The following is a 6,819-nucleotide window of genomic DNA, read 5'->3' on the forward strand; positions in this document are numbered from 1 at the left end:
GACGCTCGCTTTTCCTTCTCTGCCTAGCTCTCGCGTTTCCTCCTTTCCATCAAATTCCTTGACGCTGGACCAACCTGCTTTTTTATAATCGATGAAGCAAAATGTTCGTGGTTGCCTTTTGGCGGATAAAGAAGACGAATAACGAGAAGAGAGCGCTCGACTAATCTTAACATCTAAAATTCGCTTCCATGTGCTCATACTGCGGAAAATTTCCCAACGATCATTATGAATCCTTTACTAATTTTCTTTGATCGTCTGTCGCTTTGTTTCGTTCGATTTTCTTAGTGTCACATTCAAGGCCACGATAAAGAAACGTGAATAGATTTTTTTCTTCTTCTTTTTTATTTAATGGGAAAGGTTATCAGACATTACTTCAAGTATTTGTCCTTTGAACTTTATCCTTTGAATCAATTCGTATTATTCTTCTTTCACGTGTGACTTTTACATGTGAATTAACAGATGAGGTGAGCTATTAAAGCTCATGGAAAAAAATTAACTTTCTCACTCCAGCCGAACGTATTTGGCTGATTTTTCATATCAACTGTTTGGATGTGAACATTTTCGAAAATAAAAGTTCATCAAAAGTTATGAATGGCAATGCGTCTGCATGAAAATATTTTCGAAAACCAACTGTAAAATTGCTCCAATTTACGTATTCCTAAATTTTAAAAAGCTCTTTCATTTGTAGCTCTTTCTTTCTAATATTGTTTCTGTTTATGCACAAATACATAATGCATAAATAAAAATAAAACATAACATACACTATATAATGAGAAATGAAAAAAAAAAAAATAATAATAAACATCTAATTTTATGTATATGCAATTGTCATTTATTGAGATAAATGAATAACTCACTAATCGACATTTATATGGTCCTAAAAATCTGTTTATTTATAATAATAAAAGAACACTATTAAGAAAGAAAGAAAGAAATATATGGGGAGGTTAGAGTTATCGAAAGAGATGGAGAGAGAGAGAGAGAGAGAGAGATAGAGAGAGAGAGAGAGAGAGAGCGAGAGAATAAAATCTCTCTCAAGAACGTTTCGTTGTTGTCGCTGAACCTGTCAGAAGCAGACTTCTCGCTTCTGTAAAAATAATTACCAACGATGAGGGTGAGAGAGTAAGTAAGTATGAGATATATATATATATATATATATATATATATATATATATATATATATAGAGAGAGAGAGAGAGAGAGAGAGAGAGAGAGAGAGAGAAAAGTGGAAGTGAAAGGAGAGAAAAACACAAGCCACAAATACAAATACAAACCCTCTGAAGTAGATATCCTGGAGCCTAAGGCTATTGTGCCAATCGGATGGACGCCCCGAGGACGCCTCGATAAACACGAATGCTGGGCGCTAATAAAAATTCATTTGTCTCATCTGCAGTTGTTGGCGCATGAATTAAAAAAACCCAACCCCAGATTTTAAAAGGGCGTATGCATATTTAAATCCATTTAAGGAGTAAATTTTGCAAGCGACTATGCTCTTCTTTGTCTAAAATTACGGTGCCACTCATTATTTGCCGTTAGAATTTGGATTGACGTACCGTGATCCTACCGCTCGTTTTACTAATAAAAATGTCATTTAAAGTTGACTGCTATCGTGATTGAGGTAAATTTGTAAATGAAATTCCAGGATGTAGATAAAATCGACCATTAAAGAAATGATAAAGAGAATAATTATTGGCAGAGTACAATGTCATTTTATTAACTGTATCAAGTCGAAAAATTGAATGTAAAAGTCGAGCCTCGTAACTGTCATTTTAAACGACTGATTTGTTATAATCATATAAGAGTTGATTGTATTATAAATTTATAATACATTGAATGTATTAATATATATAGTTTTGGTCATCCTAAATGTAATAAAATAGCTCGAAATAAGTATATATAAATAATTTCTGTATTTTGATTTAAATATGTATTTTGAATAATCTGTAACAAATTTAAAACGTAACTAAATTCGTTGTTTAAATAAAACAAATTGTAAAGAGCGAGTAATTCTTATGTTGTCTTATACATAAAAATGTTTATTCCAAGAAATTGCAACCAATGTCACATTTATGGAATTATTTAGGCATTTTTAATTATTCAATGAACAATTTGTATTTACCTCGAATACATATATGTTATAATGGAGGGTTTGAAAGTATCACGTGGATCTTTAAATCTCAAGAGACTTGATCAATACTCACGGGATTTACGGATCATCAACGAGAATCCGATTTAGTTGGCCGATATTTATTCACAATCAATTGAAACACGGAAAGAGTTAATTTTTCTCCTACAGCCCTGGAGACGCGCAATTGTGCTTCTCTCAAACGACTGCCGATGAACGCGAATTAATGACTACGTAGGTTTTATGCACCTCGACACGCTATTACAAGAATTATGATGTTTACTGATCTTTCATTTCAATGGAAATACTTGTGTGGGGAATATCTTCAATACCAATTAACAAAGAAATCCAACAATTTTCTTCTACTATTTGTTTCTATCTATCTGCTACTGAACAATTACGAATACGTTAATTATAAATAAGCTATATAGATATTTTATTTAAAATTTTCATTCTTCCTATAGCATTCTTTTTTTTTACGTTTAACTTTAATTTTAAATGATACTATGAAGATATTTTAATAATTATAATCTTTGATAAAATTTTAACTCTTTTCAAAAAGAATTTTAAATACAAATATCCATTATTGCAAAATCAATAATTGATTGGATTATTATAAAGAATATATATTTATAACTGTATCGTGGTAAAAAATTGTAATGTATTCATTTTTCATCCTAAATTTCTTCTTCTTCTTCTTTTAAAAAAGAAATTTGATAGTATAATTTTCAGTTAAAAATTTTATCACCTTATTCTATGAAATTTAATAACTAAATTACGTTTAACCGTGATTTCAACCGAAAATACTATAATTAAAATGAATATCCAATCTTTAATATATCCCTTGATAAAATATATAATATAAATTGTAAAATAAAGAGAGTTTATTAAAATTAAAAATTTTACTCAACTTAAACCGATTATCAATATATCTATATATATATATATATATATATATATATATATATATACATTATGAAAGAATATTCTCTAATATATACAAAAGTTTATATTTTCTGTTTTTTTTATTTTAGAATCAGGCCACTGCGAACAACATAGAAGTCGACGCAATTGCAGCCAAGAATCACTTATAAAAAAAAAAAAAAAAAAACAAAAGAAGAAACAATACAATTAAGCTCATTTTAATAAGTTTGTATGTAGTTCTTATGTTAAGGATGTATAATAATAATGTAAGTGTTAAATAAACAGACATCGGTAAAAGATACATTTTATTAGCACTTTAAGCTTCTTTTTAATGTAAATACAATGAATTATTATAAATAAATCTGTAATTAATCATGTAATTATCGTTTCTCTTATTAAATATATCAAACATTCTTTCAATTTACTTTTTATTATATTGCTTCAAGCTGTATTAGTCATTATTACAAACAATTTTCATATAATATTCCCTTTTTTTGTAACATTATTAATCTTAAGTACATTAATAATAATAATAATAATAATAATAATAATAAAAATAATAATAGCAATACAATTGAAAATTATTAAAAATCAAATAAGAACTAGAGATGTTAAATTAATACAGATTAAAATCAATTGATCATTTAACTTATTCTTGTATTGAGTGAAAAGATTTTGTTAATTTCTATATCTGCTCAATGTTTTTGGGAATTAAAAATTTTAATGCGTACGATTTATAATAGAAAATTATAATGCTATCCTAGGTTTTCCTTAATTTTTTAAATCCAAGTTAAAAATTATAAATATTGTCATTTTTAAGGATATTTTATCACCAGCAGCTTGAAAAATTATAATTTACGGATTATTTTAACTAGGTAAGTGAAAATTGATTTCTCAATAATTTCATAAATACAGGAAGCCCAAAATATATTTTCAATATTTATCGAATTTTATCGAATTCCCATTTCCACACAGCACTTTCTTTAATAAACATCTTGAATCACAGAAATTGTGTTAAACACATGAAAGTAGCCACTATATCGATCCTACAAACGATCTAAACGGCCATAATGTAGTGGAAATACATTTTTTTTTACGAAGAGTCGAAATTCATTTATAATAAATTTAGCGTTTCAATGGGAAACGCTAGCGATCTGAGATCTAAGAAGGCAACATCCGCCAAAACTCGATGCACGCAACTTTGATGCCAGGTTCATCATTAAAACGCTGTTGGATTATTACTCACTCATGCCGACAAAGTGCTTCGTAGGTCATGCGCACTCTCTTATACGAGCGCTACTTAATTAACAAACTTCCGACGCTAGCAACTACTACTCTAATTAGAAATGGTTTAGGGCAAATATCGCAGAGAAGCCTAAGTTCCTTGCGTACATAATTCAATACTCTCTCTCTCTCTCTCTCTCTCTCTCTCTCTCTGCCCGTCTCTCTCTCTATCTCTCTCTCTCTCTCTCTCTCTATCTCTCTCTTCCTCTGTAATCTTTTATTTCCTTTGCAACGTCCTTCTATCAACTAATTATAATTACAAGTGCGTTTTCTTTTAAATGAGAATATAGATAGAAAGTTTCGCATTTAGAGTAAATGTGCATTTGTATGTTAAATTATATAATCAATATTAATATTAAAATTTTATTGTGACATTAATTATCAACCGATAAGCAATAAACAACAGAAATAAAGTATTTCATTGTTGGTATATTTATTTTAGAAATCATTGATATTATTAATATAATTTTATAATGTTTTAAATTATTCGTTAAATTAAATTATCCAATGAACGTCCTCATAAGTTTATTAATAATTCAGCTTAAATATAAACTTAATGGCCTAATTTGTATTAGCAATAAAATGATTATCAAGATCATTGAAAACAAAATTGGAGCAGACAACCTTTTTTTCCCTCTTTTGTCTGCTTTCCAAAGGTTATTTAATGTATGTGTGTATGTCCCTCTAGAGATGTAGCACAGCTATGTTCACTTTGAATAGAATTCGTCATTCTTTATTTGTCTTTCAGTATTATTCCCTTGCATAACGATAGAGTAAAATAGATAGATAGATAGACAGAAAAATATATAGATGAAAATAGACAGACAGATAGATACATAGATAGAGAGATAGAGAGAGAGAGAGAGAGAGTGTGTGTGTGTGTGTGTGTGTGTGTGTGAGAGAGAGAGAGAGAGAGAGAGAGAAGGAATTTAGTTGTATAATTGTAATTATTTATAGTGTTTCTACATATTTCATAAATTTTATAATAATTTTCTCTTAAGATTCTTCAATCATCTCTAATTTATAAATAATAATTTATAAACATTATTTCTAATATATAAAAACTAAAGGAAACAATATGTTTAATATTATGTTTGTAACAGTATTTAATAATTCTCTAAAAAAAAAATTATATTATAACATGATCTTGTACTATCGGTTTTTTTACATTTCTTTTATTCGTACTACTCGAACAATTTTTGATAATAAGAAAATTTCTAACTCAATGTTTATCTGAAGTTGGATAATTAAATAACATAAGCAATTTTTGTAAGCGTTCAAATTTTATGATATAATATATTATTTTATGAAAGAATTACAAAGCATTGACTAAAATATTATATATTTAACATTTTTTGTCTTATATATAAATAATACTTAAACTATATTTTAGAGAAATGAATTATATTATACGTAATAATGGATTTTAAATTCATGTACTCTGCAGTACTTTACAATATATTACAAAATTATAAATACAATGGTCAAATTGTTTAATTTTGTCAAAAATATTATCTATTACTTTATTCCATTAATAATTGAGAAAGATTAATAAATGATACGTATGATGAATTCAAGGATTATAATTAATAATAGTATTTGATTTATATAATTTGTTATTGTATCCTGTTACTTTAATAAAATCGATAAAATATTGTTCAATGCTTATATAAGAAGAATATTTAGGTCGGTTGTTTAGCCATATATAACAATCTATTTGGTTTTGCACACAAACACGCGCGCGCGCGCGCACAAATAAAAAAATAATGCTTAAAATTTGTAACACCTCTCCAGGAGCCTTATAGGAGAATAAAATCACAAAAATTATTTACTTTTTACATTTATTTAAAATAATTTGATACTACGTGTTCTAATAGACGGTAATATAGCATGCATAGTAAACATTCTACCACAAATAAATAATAAATAATGTGCAGAGAATGGCCTTATAAAAGCAAATCAAGATAATATGAGGAAGAGAGCGAGAGAGAGAGAGAGAGTGAGAGAGAGCGAGCGAGCGAGCGAGTTGGCGAGGGTGGGAGGGAGGTTAAGCGAGTGAGAGAAAACGAGAGGCAAATGAGCGAATAAAGGGATCGAGAGCGAGAGCGCGAGCGCGTGCGGCAGGGGGAGAGGGAGAGGGCGTGAGAGAGGGAGAGAAGGAAAGTCTACGGGAAGCGTCGGCCCTGCGCGCAACTGCGACGAAGTTCCAGTCCCGCCTGATTGGCGGCTGCATACTATCGACCAACCCGCGCGCTCTCCTTTGTTTTAACCAACCACCCTCCGCCTTCTTCCCCACCACCACCTCCTACTCCTCGGAGCTTCAGCTGGTGGTGCGCGCGCCCGAGCTCTCCGGAACCTAACCTCAAACCAGCCTCGCCACATGACAAGCAACGCCGGAGGAGTAGGAGTAGACGTCGGCGGTGGCGACGGAGGTAGGGGGAGACGTGTCTCGCGCGCGCATTTCTCGAGGCTCGTCTCTTTCAATT

At 30.2% G+C, this 6,819-nt stretch overlaps 1 protein-coding gene across 1 annotated transcript in view; it reads left to right on the forward strand.

Annotated features, from left to right (window-relative positions):
• Window positions 1-3,230, forward strand: part of SoxN (SRY-box transcription factor soxNeuro) — a 193,165-nt gene extending 189,935 nt beyond the window's left edge. Inside the window, exon 4 of the mRNA XM_011496016.1 lies at window positions 3,160-3,230. The gene's annotated coding sequence lies outside the window, so the exon portion shown is untranslated. The remainder of the gene's footprint in view (window positions 1-3,159) is intronic.
• The last annotated feature ends 3,589 nt before the right edge of the window (window positions 3,231-6,819 follow it).

The sequence above is a fragment of the Ceratosolen solmsi genome, unplaced genomic scaffold (assembly GCF_000503995.2).
Source record: "Ceratosolen solmsi marchali unplaced genomic scaffold, CerSol_1.0 scaffold10, whole genome shotgun sequence".
Taxonomy (NCBI): Eukaryota; Metazoa; Arthropoda; class Insecta; order Hymenoptera; family Agaonidae; genus Ceratosolen; species Ceratosolen solmsi.